A 24,242-nucleotide genomic window follows, 5' to 3' on the forward strand; every position below is an offset into this window, starting at 1 on the left:
AAGGATACTCCTGACAGTAGTCAACCTTCTGTAACAGGAAGCCAAGAACCACTGGGAGAACCACTAATAACAAATGAGGCAGAATTAGCTATGATAGAAGTAGAAAACACCATGTGTCAGTATGAAGATAAGGAAGACTTAACTTTACTACAATCAAAACTAAACAATGAGCAAAGTAGCATTTTTCAAGAAGTAACAAAACAAATTGCACATGGTGTAAAACATGAAAATAAAGAATGTTCCTGCCATAATTATAAACCTATACTACTGTACGTCAGTGGTGAAGCTGGTTATGGCAAAACATTCCTAATCACAATCATTAGTAAGTTCCTTCAACAATTGACAAACAACAAACTGTCAGCTGTTGTCACTGCCCCTACAGGTTTAGCTGCCTACAACATAGGTGGTGTTACATTACACCGATTACTACTATTACCAGTAGAACACCAGAACAAATTAGACTATTACAAACTTTCTGCAGAAGCTGCAATGGAATTACGCAGAGTATTGAAACAAATGAAAATGCTTCTAATAGATGAAGTGAGCATGGTCTCCAACCTGATGTTAGCTTTGATTCACCTCAGATTACAAGAAGTACTCAAAACAGACTATGAAGAGCTCTTTGCAGGAAAACACATTATTATTTTTGGAGATCTGCTTCAATTAACACCAGTAAAAGGTTAACCTATTTTTAAAACATTAGGGCACAAACTCTGCCGTAGAACTGTTGGCAGCATTGGAAATGTCAACCTTTGGCAACATTTCCAATACAGAGAATTAACAGAAAACATGCGCCAATCTGCAGATCTCAATTATGCCAACATTTTAAAAAGTTTGAGAGTTGGTATACTTTCTAAAGAAGCAGAAGCAACATTGAAAACCCGGCACATTAATGCACTTTATGACGATAATGCATGTGCTACAGATGTTATGGAATAATTAGCCCACAAAAATGTCAATTGTATGGCCTTAATGCCAACTCTTGCAAGCTGTTTCAAATTCAATGAAATCATGCTAAGTAAAGAAATGCAACCAATAATGGAAATTAACGCCACAGACAAACTAGATGTACATGGTATGACACTACCCATGTGTGACCAAGCCACAACAAGACTAAATAATTTAGAAAAATCAATCTCAAACACAGCAGGCTTAGAAAAGATGTTAAAATTATCCTTAAATTGCAGAGTAATGCTTAAACGTAACCTTGACGTGGACCAAGGACTAGTTAATGGAGCACTGGGTACAGTTGTTGGCTTTCAAACATACCCACGTGACAACAAAATTCAGTTTGTCAATATACTCTTTGACAAATTTTCAGAAGTAAAACGGATAGGATGCTCAACAGTTAGATTCCTTCTCTTCAAAGATATGTATGTACGCAGAGAACAATTTTCTCTAACTCTTGCATACGCAGTAACAATTCATAAATCACAAGGTCTTACCCTAGACAAAGCAATGATAGATATTGGTAACACAGTCTTTAAAGAAGGCATGAGCTACGTAGCACTATCACGCTTACGTACACTTGACGGTCTATTTCTAATCAACTTTGATGCAAGTAAAGTAAACGCTGATATTCCTTGCATTTTAGAATATAATAGACTTCGCTCACTATACACTCCCCATCTAAACACATATTCTGTTCCACAAAAACTAAAACATTGTAAAAGAAAACTAAATCAAACTGAAATGCAACAGGACGTCACTGGAAATCCTCCAAAGAGAGTAAAAGAAACTAATACTCCATCAAGTACCACAAACAAAAAAGAATCAATTAGAGAAAGTAAACCAGGTACTTCTTTAAAGAAGGAAGACAAACTCCAAAAAAAGCAGTTAGATACAGAACTACCTGGACCATTTAAATTCTCAAATATAGTTGGTGTAAGTTGCTATGCAAATGTAGCAATGAATATTCTATTTCAATTACCACCAATTGTTGACAACATTTACTCACACAGTACAAACCCATTGTGTTTGCAAATGTTAGTACTTCACAGAAATGCAGCAAACAATCCTGACAACACATATAGTGTGCTGGAATGGTGAAATTCACTATAAACTCACAGGAAGATCCACAAGAATTTCTAATCTACTTACTACAAGTACTGGAAAACAAAAACATACCTATAAATGAAATCTTTCAGATTTCATACATGTGGAAACATACATGCACTCTCTGCAACAATGTGACACTAGAAGAAATCCCCAATGAACGCTTCATATATATTTCAATACCAAATTGTGAATCCATTCCATTTCAGCAACTTGTACAAAATGCAAACCATGGTAGATTATGCTCTACCTGCAATTCAGATAATCGCTCCACGTTAGTAATACAAACACATAGTAAATACGTAATACTAATGCTTCTACGTTACAATGCAGATGGTACCAAAAACAACTGCAAGCTGACTGGATTCACACATGGTCAAATATCACTTGGTAAGAAAACCTTCACAACAATAGGTATAATCTACCACGCAGGAGCCACAACCAATTCAGGGCACTACACTGCATACATAAAAAAGAAATGTGGATGGTTTGAATGTAATGATAGTACCATTACTCTAAAGCAGAGATTACCAGCAAATCTTACAAACGCTTATTTGATGTTCTTAAAACCAAAATTTGATAAATAAACTGTATTTAAACCTTTAAGTAAATTTGTGTTACAAAAATATAAAATGTTAGAATACTCCAAAACCTATCTAACTGCTCAAAGATTCTACAACAACTAATCAGATAAATGGATACCACTAAATTAGACCAAAAAATACACATTTAGAATACGCCAATTGGTATCTAACTGTCCCAAAATTATAAATGTGTGTTAAAGTAATATAAACTGTTAGAATACTCCAAAAGCTATCTAACACTCAAAGATTCCACAACAACTAATCAGATAAATGAATACCACTAAATTAGGCCAAAAAATACACGGTTAGAATACGCCAATTGGTATCTAACTGTCCCAAAATTTAACAATATCCAAATAGGTAAATGAAAACCACTACAATATATTAAAAAAATAGACAGTTAGAATACGCCAATTGGTATCTAACTGCTCCAATATTTTGTAATATAAAAACAAATGAAGAATCTGTTACTGTTCCAAAAGAAATACAACAAAGCAAAGTATAAAGCATTAGCCAGAAACAACAAGTGAACACTGAAAACAAACAAACAAATAAACTGTAGCATAACAGAAAAAGGTTTTTTTTAAAATCCAACATGGATTTTTTTTTCTCCTACAGACCCAATGATTTTAGCAACAAATACAGAAACTGAGCAAATTGCACAGTACTCTGATTTGTACTCTACTAAATATGAGGGTCGAAAAAAAATAAAAGTATATTGCTTATACAATGTAATAAGTCATTACAAAATACTAATACTAACATGCTATTTTCTTTTATCACAAAAATGAAGAAAAAAAACATGGACTCCCATTACTAGACCAAACAGTAAGTATACAATAATAAGGACAACCATAGCAGCACATCACAACCATAGTATCTAATACCTTTGTTCCTTATACATTTGTTTTTCACCCAAAGTTATAAACAAATATGAATGTGATATGCTGCGGTGGTTGTTGCCAGGGCATAGAGTCTTGGTGCATGGCCAAATGGCCATGCACCAAGACTCTATGCCCTGGCAACAACCACCGCAGCATATCACATCCATAGAGTCAAACATTTCAACTACGATCTATGGGAAACTTTTAATGTCCGCGAACAATGTGAGTGTTCTTAGAACACTTTGAGCTTGCCAGCGAACAATACGGACACCGTTTTCAGGACACCCCCTACGAACATTTCAGAACAACGCGATAGTTCTTAGAACACTTTCAACTTAACAACGAACAATACGGACACCGTCCTAAGGACACCCCCTACGAACATTCCAGGACACCGGGAGTGTTCTCAAAAACATCTTCAGAACACCCCCATCTTGTTTATTTGCGAACAATTCAGGACGCCGCGAGTGTTCTTAAGACACATTCAACTTGACAGAGAACAATACGGACAGCGTTTTCAGGACACCCCCTACGAACATTCCAGGACACCGGGAGTGTTCTCAAAAACGTCTTCAGAACACCCCCATCTTGTTTATTTGCAAACCTTTCAGGACACTGCGAGTGTTCTTAGGACACATTCAACTTGACAAAGAACAATACGGACAGCGTCCTCAGGACACCCCCTACGAACACTCCCCGGACACCGGGAGTGTTCTTAGAAGCGTCTTCAGAACACCACCATCTTGTTTATTTGCGAACATTTCAGGACACCGCGAGTGTTCTTAGGACACATTCAACTTGACAAAGAACAATACGGACAGCGTCCTCAGGACACCCCCTACGAACACTCCCCGGACAGCGCGAGTGTTCTTAGAAGCGTCTTCAGAACACCCCCATTTTGTTTATTTGCGAACATTTCAGGACACCGCGAGTGTTCTTAGGACAGACTCAACTTGACAGAGAACAATACGGACAGCCTCCTCAGGACACCCCCTACGAACACTCCCCGGACACCGCGAGTGTTCTTAGAAGCGTCTTCATAACACCCCCATTTTGTTTATTTGCAAACATTTCAGGACACCGCGCGTGTTCTTAGAACACATTCAACTTGACAGAGAACAATACGGACAGCCTCCTCAGGACACCACCTACGAACACTCCCCAGACACCGCGAGTGTTCTTAGAACAGTTTCACTTTGCTTGCGAACAAAACGGACACATTTTGACTCCTTAGAACACTCCCTAGTCAGTTTATTTAGAAAATTTCAGAACACCCGTGATGTCCGCAAACAAATCGAACACAAAAAGAACGTCTAACACATAAAAAACACAACTTTCATCCTATCTCACACACTCCCACCCTCCTCAAACACTCCTACACACCAACAAACTCTACAAAATACACATTTTGAACAAAGTTTCACCGCGCTGTCCGGGACGTCCGTGAATCCAATATGGCGGGCGCTACCGATAAAATCTGACGCGCTTCACGCTCCACGCCGTCCAATCAGCGAACACTTTGCATGTCCGCGAACATCACGCAAGACGATTGGCCAATCAGGACACTTTCCGCGGAGCGAACAGGGAAGTGTATCCGCAAACCGAACACAGATATCACTAATTTTTTTTTACCTACTTTTTGGTCATTTTAAAAAAAAACTACTGGACGAATTTTCACCAAATTTGCAAAAGCATGCTTTCGGGACCAAGCTGCTGCTCCTCGTCCAAATTTGGTGGAAATCCGTCCAGCGGTTTGGGCTGTAGACGCGAGCAACATTTTTTTCCCATTCACTCTATGGAGAGTGACTATAATGTATACAAATATGAGCATATAGAGGGAAGGTAGAGTAATAAAAGTAAAACTATGACAAAGTGCTGATACCATAATGATTATCTTCATGCACAGAAAGGATTCCTCTCTTTCAAGCCTGTATCTTACGCTACGTACATGTTTCATATATGATGTGACAGGAACCCAAGTCTACAAATATAGTACCTTTTCAATTTTTACTTCCTGACTGTTACTGTAGAAAACTATGTGGCTTCGATATGTCACTAAAGGATAAAAAGGGAGAGCCAGCCATGTGATGTCATCAGTTATGTCATCAATGACATTTGTGATGTCATCTTTGATGTCCTGGGTGTTAGTGTTGGCAGTGCACGGTGGCGTGAGTTATGGTTGCTTATGTTACCATAACTGGCGAATTTCAAGGGTTTTTCGGTTTTACTTGGAACCATAACGTCCCTTTAACAAAGTTTTTTCACTGAATTTCATAGGTTTTTAGTAACACAACTTAACCATAATATCCCTGACATGTAACATAGAACATACTAACCCCCTTGTAGTGATTTTCATGTCCGCGGACTACCGCCATGTCCACGGACACATCGAAAATCTGAGCGTGGTGAATGTAAATTTAAATAGTGTGCCCCATTTCCCCTTTGAAGTTGGCTCTAAAAATAGCCGTTTTTTTTTTTTTACAGATGCTTGACAGACACCTGTTATTTTATATTTTTTTTCTTGGTTTTTTTTCTTACTTTACTCCTAAAATCTTCACATAACCTTCTCCAAAGCAACCCTTACATTCCAAAATAAAAAGGCATTTCCGGTAAAAGATAAAGAAATGCCATCTTCTTTAAAATTAACAGCATTACTGGCATCAATATTCTCATTGTTACAGAAGAACATACCAGCTCTAAGCATGAAGGCACACATGCCTCGGTTGATGACACACCTAGCAATGTTTTGCTGAGGACAAAAAACTGAACTATTGTCCCATATTGCCCTAGGTAGTAATCCGGAAAAAATTACTTTAGCATTTGGAAGGATCTTCACTGCGGCTTGAACCAAGCGTTCCAAATCAGCCAACGAAGTAGGGGCACTGACGTTGCCCAAATGGAAAGCACCATAGTGCAAAACTACCACATGCAGACTGTTCATCGTGGCCATATCCGCACAAACTTGTACAATTCCCTGTACATTGCAACCAGGCACAGTGCTCCACACCACCTCCACTCCTTTGACATCAAAGTTCTTTGCAACATGCCTGCATTCAGCGTACAGCTGTAAACCATGCACAAACATATCTCAGAGCACCAACACCCTGACTTTCTCCACTTCTGCCATCTTCACCACACACAGTCTCTTTCAACACAAATCCACAACCTCGACATCTGATTGGCTGATCCGTACAGTCTTCTTTCCATGTTGGATTTCCTGGAAAAACCCGGATTTACCACGCCCTGTCCACGAACAGCCGCGGTGTCCGCGGACGGCGTCCACTTTACTCTCTGTACCATTCCCTCATTGCATACAGCTAAGCAATCACACAATACGAATAACGTCCTCAGAACACCCCCATTTTGTGAATTTTTCAACATTTCAGGACAATTATCATTTCATTATTGTACATATTAACATTACAAATATTATACTTTTATCTTGTACTCTGCACACAATGCTATCTTTCTCCATTAGCAGCTCAGTATACTACATAGAATCCCATAATACAATGCTATTTATTGATATAAATGCATCGTTCAAAGCACTAATAACTGTATGATATTTATTGCAATATCCTTGACACTTTTTTTCGGAACATTATAATGAAAATCCCTAGTACACAAATTCCATGAAAAGTACATACACATGTGATGTCATCAGTGATTTCATCAATGACATTTGCGATGTCATCTTTGATGTCCTGGGTGTTAGTCTTAGCAGTGCATGGTGTTGGCGCGAGTTATTTTTCATGGCTTACCATAACTTGCTATTTTCAGGGGTCTTTCGGCTGTACTTAGAACCATAACGTCCTTTAAACAAACTTTTTTTAATATCACGCAAACAATATACAAACATGGCGTGCAAAAACCAACTTCTACAGATGGCTTTACATAGAATGTTGCAAAGTAAGAATTTATGCTCGTTCACAGTGAAGGTCAGCTGCTTCATTTTTTTCTCGGGCCCCGGAGAGGCTCACGAAGCAGACTATAAGGTTGTATTGTGTTTTGACCTTGACAGACAGACATTGTGATGAAAGACTTCTCTTGAAGGAGTGTTGCTAAAACGTAAGAGAAGATAAAGATGAAATTTCTGAAACGAAACCACTTTTACATATTATATCACTATGCGAAAGATCGTTGGCACACGCGGAGTCGTATTTTCGGACTGCACCACTCGTAGACAATGGAAATTGCAATTGTACTATAAGTAACCCTTTACATTACTTTATACCAAATATAATTACAATAGCGTAGCATTAAAGACCGCTGAAGTTGAACTTGTTCGTTGAAAGTGGCATAATGTTTTCTACCGCGTACTATCACCGCCGAATTGATCCCCTGTCGTTTAGAGGGCTCTGAAAAAGGCAGACGACACAGAGTGGGTTAATAGAAATAATTTAACCGGTCTATAGGCGGTCAACGCTCTACTCGCTGTGCCACTTTACTGTAGCCTGTCAAGTAGCACAGCGAGTACAGCGCTCGCTTTGACATCTGTGCACAGCTTGCTAACGCAAGTTCGAATCCCGGCAAGCCCAAACTCAGCCTTTCATCCTTCCGTGGTCGATAAATGAGCACCACACACCGTGGTTAATAATAAGCACCGCTTAGATACCTCACAGTTCTTAGCGCTATATGAATGGGAAAATATTATTATTTTATTATTAACATACTCTGTTGCACTATCTTCGATAGCAAATAGTTTCACGCCCTTATAAATAAAATGATGATTTTTAATGAAGATCGGCTGGTGAGACTAATTTATGTTTTTTAAAACAGGTACGTGGCCCCATTTTGTCTATGTCACGATTTACAGACTCCAGCGGATGGGGTCTTCAACTGCCAGGTGCAAGTCCAAATATGCAACTTCATGACCCTCACCATTTTATGGGACAATCGCCAAGGACCAATATGCCCTTACGCAGTACTAGAGGCTACAAACAATATACCAACCAATACGGTGGTCTAATGGCTCGTTGTTGGAGCAACCTTCCGATTATCAGAGAGACCATTTACTGCTTTTATCATAAACCAACAGCCTATCTACCGCAAAGGAACAACGCGCGGCTCCAAATAAACTTTTGCTGATCGACAGCAGAGACAATTGCAAATCACTGAATATTCACTAAACATTTCATGTGAAATAAATGTACTTTACCAAATGTACAATCCTGCTGTTTACTTTTAAACCACAGTTTCATATTCCGAATTGTGGCGCACTGAGTTGTAACCTGATCTAACACTCTCTGTACCGCAAAGGAACATCGCGTGTCTCAACATGAACTTTTGCGGATCGACAACAAAGACAAATGCAAATTGCTGAATATTCTCTAAACATTTGATGTCAAATCAATGTACTTTACAACATTTACAATCTTGCTCTTTGCTTTTAAATCACAGTTTCATATTCTGAATTGTGGCGCGCTGTGTTGTGACATTATGTGTGTTGTCTTCCGGGTTCTGTGTAAAGTCGCGTAGTACTGGAGACGACTGGGCGCGTTTCATTACGCACCCTGTAAGGTCACGGAGAGAGGCGGGGAATATGAATGCTTTGATAATATCAGGCTTAGTGGCGGGAGATATGATTTAGTGTTGCAAAAGCAAGTCAGCCAGGTCAATAGCGCCAGTCATAGGATTATCACATAATGCCGACGCACACCAGCCGGATTTATCGTTTCTTTAGTGGACAAAAATTCGGTTGACGCCCCTAGGAAATTGTACTATTAGCGGACAAAAGGAGTGCTCTTAAAACACTTTCACCCTGACAACGAACAATACAAACAACGTTCTCAGAACACCCCCATTTTGTGTAATTGCAACCATTTCGGGACACTGCGAGTGTTCTTAGAACACATTCAACTAGACAGATTACAATACGGACAGCGTCCTGAGGACACCCCCAGTTTGTGTATTTACGAACAATTAAGTACACCGCGAGTGTTCATAGCTCATTTTTACCTTCCTTGCGAACAAAAATGACACATACTCCGTCCTCTAAACACCCCACCATTTAGTTTATTTACAAAATGTCAGAACAGCCGTGTTCTCCGCGGACAAATCGAACGCAACAAAAACGTCTAGCACATAAAAAAACAAAACATTGAACCTATCTCATACTCCCTCACCCTCCCCAAACACTCTTACACACCAACACACGGCACTAAATACAATTTTTTATCCACGTTTCACTGCGCTGTACGCGGTCGATTGCGAATACAAGATGGTGGGCGCCACAGAAAATCTGACGCGCTCCACGCCCCTCGCTGTCCAATCAGCGAACACGTCGCATGTCCGCGGACATGACGCAAGCCCATGGGCCAATCGGGGTGCTGTCCGCGGAGCGAACAGGGAAGTCCGTCCGCAAAGCGAACGCAGATATCACTAATTTGTTTGCCTTACATTTTAATCATTTTTAAAAAAACTACTGGACAGATTTACACCAAATTTACAAAAGCACGCTTTTGGGACCAGGCCGCCACTCCTGCCGCAAATTTGGTGTAAATCCGTCCAGCGGTTCGGGCTGTAGCCGTGCGCAAAGTTTTTTCCCATTCAGTCTATGGGAAAAAAAAATTTTTGGGATCCCCCCTATAACTTTGCCCCCCCTGGACGAATCCTCACCAAACTTTGCAAAAAAATTTGGAGTGACCCAACTACTTTTTTTACAAAGTTTGGTGGGGATCTGTCCAGGGAGAGCGAAGTTATAAGCCGCCCAAAAAGTGCTCTTCCTATGGAAACAGCAACTTAACCATAACTACATGGCCACTCCCGTGGCCATGTAATATATATATATATATATATATATATATATATATATATATATATATATATATATATATATATATATATATATATATATATATATATATATATATATATATATATATGTGTATATGTGGAGGAGATCCCCCACAGCCCCCCACCTTACGCCTATACATTTCCTATTAACTTTTCTCCCCCCACATATACATATGCGAACAAACGGGGGGCAGACTTTTGGCACTAATGCTGTGGTTGGGGGGAAGTGTTGCATGGGAAGCCAATAACCTGTGTGCTATCTGTCATTTAAGTAAAACAGTGTTGCTTATGTTCCATTAAAGATTTATGTAGATTATGTTAGGAATTTTAATTAATTGTGTTGTAGGATTGTTGCATTTGTATTGCCACAACAGTGGTGGCTATTGCCCTATTATTTGAGTTTGCTCTGATTTTTCATTGAATTTTAAAAAATAAATAAATATTTCATTGTTACACACCAGCCTGGTTCATGGTCCATTGCGACATGGAGTATTTGTCAAGGTGGGTGTGAGACGGGTTGGAGGCCTTCTCAATAAAGAACCCAGGGTTCAAATAAAAATAAAAAGCATTTTTATTGTGTGTCACATTCATCGTCAGAGGAAGAAATCCCTGGCTGGAGTGTGCCGTGACATAAAACCATTACACAGTGGGGTCTCGTCTGGGATTGAGCTTAGTGTTTCCACCCGTGACAGTTTAACAAAGCAGGCTAACTCAGTAGAGGTAGTGACACTTTTGGTGGTTAGAAAGCTGTGTTACACAGTAAAAGCTCCATCCCAAAACCCATACCCTAGGTAGTAGGCCTGTGTGTAAAAATAAAGTAAAGTTAACTCTAAACTGTGCAAGAGCAGGGTATAGATTTGTCCTTGCAAAAATCATTAAATAAAGGAAGAACACTTTTTATAGTGAGCATTGTTGAGATTAAAATGGGTAGGTGTTAAACAGAAATCACATAGTGCCTCCTTGTGATTTATATTGGCCTAAGCCTAGTTGCTCTATGGGGAAAAACACGCTGCAAAGTTCCGATTTTGGATCGACTTCGCCGCCATTTTAGAGTCATCCGCCATTTTATTTCTGTTTGTATGATTCTCTGTTCTAAAATGGTGGACTGCGTTTTCAACTTGCAACCAAGCCTCCCGACCTTTGAATTCTATTAATGTTAGGCTGTTCGAGAGCCGACTGTTAAGACTGGGTAAAGAGACCTTGTGCTCCGTATGAACTGCCATATGAGTGTTGCCTGCGCACATAAGACTCATCCCTGTGTAAATGTTGGGACAATACAGAGTAAATGTCAAGCGTGGACACAGGCCGAACTACATTGTGAAGGGATATAGACTAAGGCTTACCGCGGGATCCGAGAATATACATCACCAGTGTAACTTGATATAAATTCAAACTCATGTAATCCATCTGCATATTATTGTATAAGCTGTATGTGAACTAGGCAAAAACTCTAAACCACAAAATATTAACATGTAGAGGGTCTGGACAATATTTCTGAAAACTGCATAAAAGTATGAATGTTTAGATGTCCAGCTCTCTCTCTCCTCTCTTTGATGGGCTGGTACTCATTGTGGGGTGTTGAGAGCCAGATAGCTATCTGTATCTATGTTTCTTTGTAAACTGTGCAGAATAAAAGATCTGTGAATCTTGATAGTCCGTGTTTGGTGTATTTACTTTGTGGTACTCAGCCTTGATATTTGTTATTGCTTTTACAGATGGCACCCGAATAGGGACCCTCAAGATCGATGCCATCTCGTTGAACAGTTGACGCGGCTATCGGACCGGGATCGGACAGTGAGAGTGGGGGCCCCTTCTTGGATGAGACGTGACACCTCAACAGTACTGCACGACCCGATCCTCAGACGGTGAGCACGCGATCCGAGACGGCATCTTGAGGACGGTCCATATATCAAGGCGGGCAGTTTTGCCAAAATCACCAACCAAGAGGGTCCTTCGTTGTCCTTAGTAATCCGATCGGACCTCCCTTTGTCCTTTGATCAGGTGAGTCGTGCCCCAATTCCTAAGTATCCTGATATTTGATTTGGCGTATTGTCCTCACGAGTACAATTATTGACCAGGTAACACCAGTAATCTGACATGCCTGGGAAATTGTCTGCCTGTTTCAGGGCGTTATTGCGCAGAAACAGACAATCTTTGGAATTTGGCCATCTGGCACCACAGGAGGGGTCGCCAGCATGTATAATGTACTGTAAGTACGGCATTGGTAATATAGTGTTTAAAGATATTTGGCACAGACCAACTCGAAATGCTTCCAAACTTCAGTGGCCAATCAATGGTAGCTTTGAGATTTCTCGTATAGAATATTTAGAATCTATATTGTTAAAGAAAAAAGAGCTAGACCTACAGCATTTGATGTATTTCAAAATTGGAAAAAAGAAGCTATGGAGCAACTTAAAAGTAGAGAGAAACATGCACTCCGACATATGTCAAACGCAGAGAAAGCATTACTGTGCGATCAACAGAAACAGTCAGAGTCAGTTTGAAACATGGATAGGGCTTTTCAACTTGGTATACAGAAAATATACCCGTCTAAAGATTTTTATGCATCAGATGAACTGATCAATAAGCTTTTAAATGAACAAAGGCCTGGTGCCACTGCACCACCTCCTTATGTACCTATTCCTGTTGTTTTACCTCTTCCTGCTGCTGTTCCTTCTCCCGCAGTAATTCCTGCACCTCTTATTATTCCTCTTATTACTCCTCCGCCACTAGCTATTGCAGTACCTCCTATTGTCGCTCCTCCACCTGTACCTCCACCTTTGCCTGCTGCCATGGGTCAGGTAGATTTGTATTTGTTACCAGTGACAGCACCTTCATTACCTACTATACAAGATTCGTCTACTCTTTCGCTTCCAAGTGGCTCTGCTTTGCTTGTAGTTGATAAGGGAGCGAAATCGAAGATTGTAACTCGCAATACAGTTTCTAAAGAAAGAAAGCGAGCTCTGAATGCATGGGCTAGTCAGTGCATGGAGAATGGTGAACAATCTGATGTCTTTGCTACACTCTCTAATCTGGATAGTTTTCCTGAGAAAACTGTTTTTATTGAAGGGATGGGAATCCATTTATCTGTAATGTGGACCAGACTGAATGATGTAGATATCCCACAAGGGTTAAGGGATCTGAATGTTTTACCATATTCAAGAGATACTGCAGAGAAAGTATATGAGCACGTCGAGAGGGTATTTGAGTGTAGAAGGGAGTTAGAAAAGTTATGGAATGAAGAGATAGATGGTGATAGTTTGAGCGCTATTTTTGTACAGAAACGGTTCCTTCGTCTTAGTAAATCGATGAGTGAAGAAACGCAAATTTGCATGAGAGATGCACTTAGATGGATTTCAGATATGTCGATATCTCCCGTAGAAGTAAATGACACGCATAGTCAGTATATGCCAGAAATGCAGAGGAAAGTGATACAGGTAATGGTAGAGTACCCTCATGATGAATGTATACAGAAAAAGATTTGTTGTACTTCAAAATTATTGAATATCTTCAAGAGAGCTTTTTGGTCTGACACTCCTGCAGCTGCTTTAGCGCTCGATTTAGCTTTATTGCTCAGTAAGCGTTCGGAGTTACCTGTTACTCAGTCGGTTTGAACAAGTATTTTCAGATTTTAGCGGACAGGATTTAAGCACAGAGTCTGGAAAAAGATTATTTGTGTAACAATTTGTGTGTGGATTGTTTCCTGACATCCAGTCACAAATTATGACTTCTGAGAGCGCATGGCAAGCTAAGTCTCAGTCTGAAGTGTTGCATATGGCTCAGTATTATGAAAACCGATTCAATAATGAGAAGGAAAGGATTGAAAAGAAAAAGGGAGACTTGAAAACTAAAGTGTTGTTGCAACAGATTGTTAGAGGACCTAGAGGGGGTAGAACACAGTTTTGGGGACAGCATTTTCCACAAGGTAACATACCGTTGGGTCCTATACACGCGAACCAATGTGCTTATTGCAGACAAGAGGGTCATTGGCGAGCACAATGCCCGATCCTCCAGCAAACGTCAAATAATACATATGGTATCATGGGTAGACGATACAGAGGCTGCCCTGGGGCAGTGGGTCCTGGTAGAAGCCAGTTTTCTCAGAATTCTCAGTCCTTTTCGCAAGACAATCAGCCAATGAGTGTGGATAATAGAAATATTTTTGATCATCTTTCTACTGCTTATCTCTCTGAAGACATTCCCTTCGATAATATATTGTTTCGCTAGGATTACCCGAAGCAGGGTTTGGAACCTATACCTATTCCCGTTAATCAGAAAGGTCCCTACGTTGAGATGATGGTGGGAAATAGGAAACATCTATTCTTGATAGATACAGGAGCACAAAAGTGTTCCATTGACCATTCACAGGTTCCAGACATTCCACTGTCAGGGCAAACTAATGTTTCTATAGGGTTTTCTGGTATGCCAGTGGTTAGTCCGGTTTCTTTGCCGGTACCGATTTCACTGGGTCCATTCACGGATCACTGTCCATTTCTTTTGACATCAAACTGTGGTGAGAATTTGTTGGGGTTGAATCTGTTGAAGGAATTAAATGCGGTAATTCATTGTTCTTCAGAGGGAGTGCGTTTGACGATTTCACCACAGCAATTTTCTGTCTCACAGTTTTTGACTAGACCTTTGCCGCCGGAATTTAGTGACGTTCCGGAATGTATATGGGCAATTGATGACAATGATGTTGGTATTTTACAAATTGAATCTGTTAAAGTTGTGTTGAAACCTGGAGTAAAGTTGCCACAAATTCCTCAGTATAAGATTTCGATTGATGGTGAGCAAGCATTGAAGTGTGTAGTTTCCGATTTTGTACACCGTGGGGTAATTGAAGAAATTGCAGGTAATTTGTGCAATAGTCTGATTTTACCAGTGTATAAGAAAGGGAATAATGCAATTACTTTCCGTTTCATTATAGATTTACGTGCTATCAATAAGATCATCGCCCCACAATTTCCTATTGTGCCAGATGTGACAACGATATTAATGATGATCCCAGCTTCTGCAACTCATTTTAGTGTGATAGATCTTAAGAATGCCTTCTTCAGCATTCCTATACACAAGGATAGCAGATACCTGTTCATGTTCACCCTAGGGGCACGCTCATTTACATTCACCCGTGCGCCACAAAGGTACACGGAAAGTCCGAGCATTTACAGTAGGGCTTTGAAAGAACAGCTCGACACACTTGAGTTGCCTACTACTTGTATATTGCTTCAATATGTTGACGTTCTTCCTTTGGCTGCAGATTCAGAAAGTGCCTGTAAAGAAGGCACTGTGTTATTGCTTATTCATTTAGCAAAACATGGACATAAAGCTTCACTGAAAAAGTTTCAATATTGTCGACAGGAGGTCGCCTATTTAGGCTATCTCCTGTCAAAGGAGGGAAGAAGATTGACACCTGAATGAATTAAAATAATTTCTAGCATGTCTGTCCGAAATACACAGAAGGAAGTCAGAGCCTTGATAGAAATGGCTTCTTACTGTAGGCATTGGATCCCAAACTTTGCGCTAGTGATCAAACCAATGTTGGCTTTGACAAAGAAGGACTTTTCTTTGCCACTGTCATGGAATTTGGAACACCAGAAAGCTTTTGATTTGCTCAAGAATGCACTGTGTTCAGCACCTGTTTTGGGCACACCAAATTATGAAAAGGCCTTCGAGTTGTATGTGCATGAACGTGATGGATGTGCTTTGGTTGTGTTATTGAAACACTTGTGCGTAGGCGCGTTACAAATACCATATGATATCATATCATATCAATGCAGGAACATGGGGGAAGAATAGGCTGTGTGGTTACTTTTCCTCCACCCTTGATCCTGTTGCATGCGCTTTGTCGAGATGTCTGAGAGCTGTCGCTGCTGATGCTGCATCTGTAAAACAGAGCGAGGGAATGGTCCTAGGCCATGCTTTAATCTTGTTGGTACCTCACTCTGTAGACTTTCTTTTAAACAGAACGCAAACACAACATCTTACCTCTGCACGATTAACGAGATATTAATTAATCTTGTTTGCACCGCATATACAAATTAAGAGATGTTGTGTTTTCAATCTGGCTGAATTATTACCTCTTCCGCAAGATATCGCTTGCAGTGACGAAACGTCACATGACCACCTTTATACCACAGAACAAGAAACTAAAGGCAGGATTGGTTTGAAAGATACACCTTTGAACGACCCACAAGGAGAGCTGTTTTGCGATGGCTCTTTTTTCAAACTTCCGGGTGGTACATCCACTGCTGCTTATGCCATCACTACACTAAGCACGATTGTGGAAACCAAAAGAATTCTGCATAGCTCCGTGCAGGCCGCAGAGATTATTGCATTGACCCGAGCTTGTGAACTTTCCAAAGGGCTTAGAGTAAATATATACACCGCTAGTCAGTATGCTTTTGGGGCGGTTCACATATTCGGTAGACTTTGGGCAGAAGAAGGTTTCTTGACCTCACATGGAACGAAGATTCAATATGGCACCTTGATGGTTCAGCTACTCTCAGCGCTTGTACTTCCCACTCAGCTAGCAATTATGAAGTACGCGGCACATCAGCAAATCATAGACGATGTAGGAAAAGGGAACGCTTTAACTGACCAGATAGCCAAAGAGACTGCTACGGATCTCTATTCAGATATGTACACTACAAAGGAAGCCAAAAACGTCTGTACTATAGATGAAGGAATCGATTCCATAAAGAATATCCAAGCAGATGCCACTCTAGAGGAAACTAAGAAATGGGCTGAGGGCTTGGCAAGGTTGGATGATGATGGGTGTCAGGTGGATAGCTTAGAGAGAAAATGGATGTTACCAGACGGGTACATCACCATGATGGTTTCAATGGCTCATGGTCCCACCCACATATGTGCTAGGAAAATTTGCAAATTGTTAGAAACTGTCTGGGTAAATGTTAACATCCCAAAAACTGCAGAGCTTTTTGTCCACAGTTGTATGGTCTATCTACACACCCTGGGGTCGTTTTGGTCCACCTTCTGTCCCTTTTGAGGTAGTTCACTTTGATTTTATTGTAATGGAGCGTTGCAATAATCTCAATATATTCTGGTAGTTATTTCTGCTATTAGTAAATGGGTTGAAGCTATCCCTGTAAAAGATGCCACAGAAATGACGACGGCGAAAACCATGCTCAAGGAATATTTTCCTAGGTTTGGTTTGCCAAGGGTCGTCTGGTCGGGTAAATGTCCACATTTTATCGCTGCTGTTATCCTACATATATGTGCAGGATTACAGATCGATAAACGGTTCCATTCAGCCAGACATGCTCAGAGTGCTGGATTGGTAGAGCAGCACTATGGAATTTTAAAGAACAAACTCACTAAGACATGTGCCGGCACCAATTTGAAATGGCCGGACGCCTTACCGATAGTGCTACTCTCTATGCATACCACCCCGCAGACTAGGACTTTGGCTCTCCCCATATGAGGTGGTGATGGGCAGGCCAGCTAACATTTGGACTATTCCTAAACCTAGGGCTTTGAGGGATATAGAGCATGCACTTCTTTCTGAATATTGTGACCGGTTAACTCAAAATCTGTATTTTATTCATCAACAGGTGCGAGAAGCCCTCCCAGCCAAATAAGAAGGGCCAGGTCACAGCATCCGACCTGGTGACTGGGTGCTGACTAAAGAATTTGAGAGAGCATCCTGTCTCGCACCGCGGTGGAGAGGGCCCATTCAGGTCCTATTGGCCACACATACTGCCGTACGAGTAGCTGGAAAGAAACATTGGGTACACATGACACATGTCAAGAGGATACCTTTCCCTTTGCCACACGACGAAGAAGAGAAGGAGAAACTTACTTGCCCTGTCCCCAATGATCGATCAACGTCGAGCATCACCGAGGGTGTTCTGCAGACACTCCCTGAGTCCGCGGGGCCTGGGGAAATTGCTGCTTCTTCTCCACACTCCTCTACAGATCCTTTTGCACCTTTGTCTGGTTTTGCTGCAAATTCATCACTTCCATCAGGAAGCAATGACAGACTGTTCGCAGATCACACTGTACCAAGAGTCACAAGGTACAATCGGCATCCACGGAGCTAGACTTACTGCACGGTTTGGCTGTGCCCACAGGGAAGTAACTGTAGGGCTTGTCCTTCAGCACATCCTTTGCCCCTGAAGGAAAGTAGATGGCTGGGGATAGGGAAAGACTAAAAAAACGCATGATCAGGAGATCACCAGCAAACCGACTATGGAGTTTTCGCAGGAATCTTTCGAAAAAGAGAACAGCTTCAAAGGAACAATGCCTTTTATCGCCCCTACTTGTGCGGAACAAACAAGTGACTGTGTGGCCAACAATGACAATGGACGATCAAATACATGGTCTTTTAAAATGTGTTGTTTTCTTGTAATTGCGTTAACCAGTTTCATAGTATTAACTGCCTTAGGATTTTGGTGTATGGAAGAAGTACGCCCACTTGAAACATTCTTGCCTACTGAGAATGTTCCTACTGTATCTACACCTTTCGTGCACCTGCACACTCTATCAACATAGACAGAGCTATCATAACAATACATTACTGCTAATAATGAATGCAACTCATGCCATTTTGAATAGGACAAACTGCTGGGTTTGCTCTCATTTACCACAACATGGGGAAAAGGGGTTAGGCTGGTATATTCATCCTTTGCCTTTAACTACTGCATGTTATGCTTCTCTACGGGCATTATTCTTTGGTCGGTGGAATGATAGCATCTCAGGGAATTTTGATGGGACAAATTTGAACGAATTTGAAAGGTGAGTTTTACCGCCTACGGGATGCTCACTCTTTGCAAATAGGAGCAAGCTCAAAGTTGCTTCTATTAGGCCTTCTGAAAGACTGTCCCGACCTTTTCAATCTCGGATTTCTTTTAAGATGGCTCCTATAGGTAATAGGGATGCCAAACCACCTTCTTATACTGTTAACCATAGCCTCAATTCTGTTTCTTTCTGCATTCAAAGGAATGGTACTCAATCATTGGGAGATTTCAAGGGTTGCACCAATGTTGCAAACTTGACCAGTGAGGACAGACCTTTGTATGTAGGTGAACCTGTCAACTTTGTTTGTGGTAATGAAGCTTTTCCATGGCTATCTAGTGAATTGCAAGGAACTTGTTATTGGGGAATTCTGCTACCAGGGGTATATGTAGCTAGTACCACTGAAATCTCTAGGGCTGGTCCAAGGCGGGACGAGAGCAGTGATACTCCCCCACCAATTCTGGGTGATGTAGTAAAATCTTTTGTACCATTTTGGGGGCAATTTATGAATTCTGAGGACATTAGGAGACTAGAGAGAGTGCTCGAGAAAACCATCAACCGGACCACTGACCTACTCTATAACATGACTCTATGGCAGAAGGCAATCAGATTAGTGGTGCTACAAAACCAGATGGTATTAGATGTCATCTTGGCTGAGCGTGGTGGAGTATGCAAATTAGTGGGGTCCGCGCGCTGCGTTTTCGTACCAGATTCCTCCCCAACTATCTTTAAGGCAATACAAAATCTGCACGTGCTGAGTTCTGAAGTACACGTTCCCGAGGGGAATTGGGATCTTAGTACATGGTTCTGGACTTCTTACGTTCTTGGGGATGGAAGCTTCTCTCGGTTTTGTTGATAATTCTGGGTATTCTGTTGTTTTGCTCTTCCTGTTTACAATGTCTTCCTGCCATATGTTTAATGTTGGGGGGGATGCTGTGCACAGACTATCGGAACGTTAGGACCAAAGGTACACAAACCGGGAAGAATAACCAACGAATTTGTGATGAAGGAAATTTCCACCGCTTATGGCAATTGATATATCTGATGAATGTGATTCAGGATGTATGGATATTGAAACGTGGAGTTACTCGTGAAGCAACTAATCTCTAGTTTAGCACTTGGCATGGGCCAAAAGGAGAATTTGTTAAACGGAAATCATATAGTGCCTCCTTGTGATTTATATTGGCCTAAGCATAGTTGCTCTATGGGGAAAACCGCGCTGCAAAGTTCTGATTTTGGATCGACTTCGCTGCCATTTTAGAGTCATTCGCCATATTTATTTTTGTTTGTATCATTATCTGTTCTAAAATGGTGGACTGTGTTTTCAACTTGCAACCAAGCCTCCCGACCTTTGAGTTCTATTAATGTTTAGGCTGCTCGAGAGCCAACTGTTAACACTGGGTAAAGAGACCTTGTGCTCCATATGAACTGCCATCTGAGTGTTGTCTGCGCACATAAGACTCATCCCTGTGTAAACGTTGGGACAATACAGAGTAAATCTCCAGTGTGGAAACAGGCCGAACTACAATGTGAAGGGATATAGACTAAGGTTTACAGCGGGATCGGAGAATATACATCACCATTGTAACTTGATGGAAATGCAAACTCATGTAATCCGTCTGCATATTATTGTATAAGCTGTATGTGAACTAGGCACGAACTGTAGACCACAAATTATTAACATGTAGAGGGGCTGTGCAATATTTCTGAAAACTGCATAAAAGTATGAATGTTTAGATGTCCAGCTCTCTCTCTCCTCTCTTTGACGGGCTGGTACTCATTGTGGGGTGTTGAGAGCCAGATAGCTATCTGTATATATGTTTCTTTGTAAACTGCACAGAATAAAAGATCTGTGAATCTTTATAGCCTGTGTTTGGTGTATTTCCTTTGTGGTACTCAGCCTCGATATTTGTTATTGCTTTTACATAGGCATTACCTTCTGTCCAAACTATTAAGTAGAGGGGAATGGGCAGAGCAGAAGCAGGAAGCCAGGTTATCCAGCATGATGCAACAGGTCACCTCCACAAGCACGGATGTGTGGCAGGGCAGTGACCTCTTTGCATCAAGCCCTGACTGAGTTTTACATGACTCAGAATATCAAAGAGGAGTAGCTTAAAGTTGTTCCCAAATCACAGCCTACATATACCTAGACATGGTGGTTATGGAAGAAAAATACCATGAAGCATAACCTTTGCACAAAACTAGTCTGGCCTCTTAAATCAAAACCCATAGTGAAGGATTGCAGGTAGAAGATAAAATGCAAGAGAGCCAACATTCTGAGTCAGAGTTGAAAAAATCTCATCCAACAGTTAAAAGAGGAGTTGGCAGTGCAGCAACTAACCAATTCAGAAAAGGAGGCCTAACTAGCTACATTAAAAGAGGAGTGCCAAGAAAAGGTTGACTTTCTGGTACAGAGTCAACTAAAATTGAATGACCAAGTGGTCTACAATAGAGCCTGTCTAGGAGATATGATTGCTTTGTAAGATCAGATCAAACAGTTAAAAGATGAGATTAATAAGATAAGCATTGAAGCAGTTCATTCCCCAACAGAATTTGACCAAGAACACCAGAAAGTAGGCACCATAAAGCAACAGAGGGATGGCCTGGCTGAACAGAGGGGAACCCTGTATCAGGAGAAAGATGGCCTCCACCAGGAAGTGTGCACATAAAAACAGACCTACAGAAAAGAGTGTCAGACCTTCAGGAACAGACTGACCTATAAACTGAGTATGCAAAGTTAATGGGGCGCATGAGGCAAGTAGAAGGTGATCTAGTAGAGACAACCCAGGACAAAAATGTGCAGAGTCAGGAGATGTATCTCCTGCAATAAAAATGATCTCAGTGTTCCCAGGCAATACAAGAAGCACAAAAATACAATGAGGACCTTTGTGATGAGATCAGGGGACTCCAGAGCCAGGTAGCAGCACAAGGGCAGGTAATAGAGGTCGGTCAAGCCCTGACAGCAGAGCAAAAGGCCCAGGCCTTTGCCTACTATCAAGAGGTAGGGGTTGAGAAGGAAAAGCTTGGGAAGCTAGAAAAAGAGTGTGGTAGGTTGAATCAACACTTGAGTGACTCTGAACAAGTAGAGAGTGGCAGGATAACCCCTGATCACAGTATGATGCCCTCTGTACCAAGGGCCTCAAACCCATTTACTACCTTGTATGCACAAGGCATGGCTCACTTCATGTCCACAGGTTCATATAAACCAGACACCATGAGGCAGCCAGACTTAAATAGGCCTGGCATGATTGAGCTGACATGTCAGCACCCATTAGAGACTGATGGACGGGTGTCCCTGTTCAGGTTAAAACATGTCATGGCTGATAGATCTGACCAGGAAAGCTCCTATGACGAGAAAATCAGGGAGCTAGACTTGCAGAAGCATCAGCTACAAAGGAGCCACTTGGTTCGCTTTGCAGAGAAAAAGGAGTCTGAGTTTAGACCCCAAAAGAGTATTTTGAAAACCTCCACCCAATCAAGGAGGTGGGGGGAGTTCTCCACCAACCCTGGAAGCAGGGAGGAATCTCTCTCCTGTGCAAAAGAGGGAGTCCAAGGGGAGTGACCAAGAGAGCCCAAAGCACCACTGGGGAGAAGAGATTAGGCCCCATCATTCTGGGAGAAGCTCCCAAGCTCAAAAAATTAGGGAGTGCCTAGAGGATAGGAATGGGACCTAAAATAGCAGCAGCTCTGAGTCTGAGGGCAAATTGACTCAGGTGCAGAGGCAAAAGAAGGCTAACAAACAAAAGAGGACTCTGGTGAAAGACCCCATTTAAAAGATAAATGCTATCAGGAGTTTCATGACTTTGTGCCAGAAGCATGCCAAATATTCTGTCTGAGAGTATCTGGAGCTACATAAACAGATGATGATATCTTTTGACATTAAAAATAATCAGAATTGTGTAGAATTTGCCAAATGGACGTTCTCCTCAGTGTACTCCAGCTTCTTTGCAGGGCTGGAAGACCAAAACCATTCAAGGTGGTTCAACTATAAGGCAGCCATCTTGAAGCACTTCTCCATACACATAAATCCCCAGGAGGCCCGCAAACAGCCTATAATATGCAGTGTGGAGAAGATCAGCCCTAAGAGAATTTGTCAGGAACTAAAGCGGGCAAATACGCAAAGTACTAGGCGGGTGTGCACAAATAGTAGGGAATTTATAAATACCTATTTTCATACACTCCCAAAGTACATCATGACGCAGTGGGTAAGAGATTTCCATGATGACAGGACCATGGACCGGGTAATAGAGCAGGCTACCCGGATCTACAAGGTCCAAAAGCCTGTATAAATCTAAAATCCAACCAAAATCCCCAATCCAACCAACACTCCCTCTGAAGCCAAGGTGGCGGAGGTGACAGTTGCCCCCATTTTGGATCTAGAAATGAGGGGGCCTAAAAATACACCTTCCCAAAACTAACCAATAAATGCTATCAGGAGTTTCATGACTTTGTGCCAGAAGCATGCCAAATATTCTGTCTGAGAGTATCTGGAGCTACATAAACAGATGATGATATCTTTTGACATTAAAAATAATCAGAATTGTGTAGAATTTGCCAAATGGACGTTCTCCTCAGTGTACTCCAGCTTCTTTGCAGGGCTGGAAGACCAAAACCATTCAAGGTGGTCCACCTATAAGGCAGCCATCTTGAAGCACTTCTCCATACACATAAATCCCCAGGAGGCCCGCAAACAGCCTATAATATGCAGTGTGGAGAGGATCAGCCCTGAGAGAATTTGTCAGGAACTAAAGCGGGCAATTACGCAAAGTACTAGGCGGGTGCGCACAAATAGTAGGGAATTTATAAATACATATTTTCATGCACTCCCAAAGTACATCATGACGCAGTGGGTAAGAGATTTCCATGATGACAGGACCATGGACCGGGTAATAGAGCAGGCTACCCGGATCTACAAGGTCCAAAAGCCTGTAAAAATCTAAAATCCAACCAAAATCCCCAATCCAACCAACACTCCCGCTGAAGCCAAGGTGGCGGAGGTGACAGTTGCCCCCATTTTGGACCTAGAAATGGGGGGGGCCTAAAAATACACCTTCCCAAAACTAACCAAATTAGAGGCAGAGAAGACGCTCTGACCAATCACAAACAGGTGGTAGTCAGGTAGGGTGCCCGATAAATGTTCCCCTTAACTCTGCCAATTACATCAGCCCTA

The sequence above is a fragment of the Ambystoma mexicanum genome, chromosome 8 (assembly GCF_040938575.1).
Source record: "Ambystoma mexicanum isolate Mex_15411 chromosome 8, UKY_AmexF1_1, whole genome shotgun sequence".
NCBI lineage: Eukaryota > Metazoa > Chordata > Amphibia > Caudata > Ambystomatidae > Ambystoma > Ambystoma mexicanum.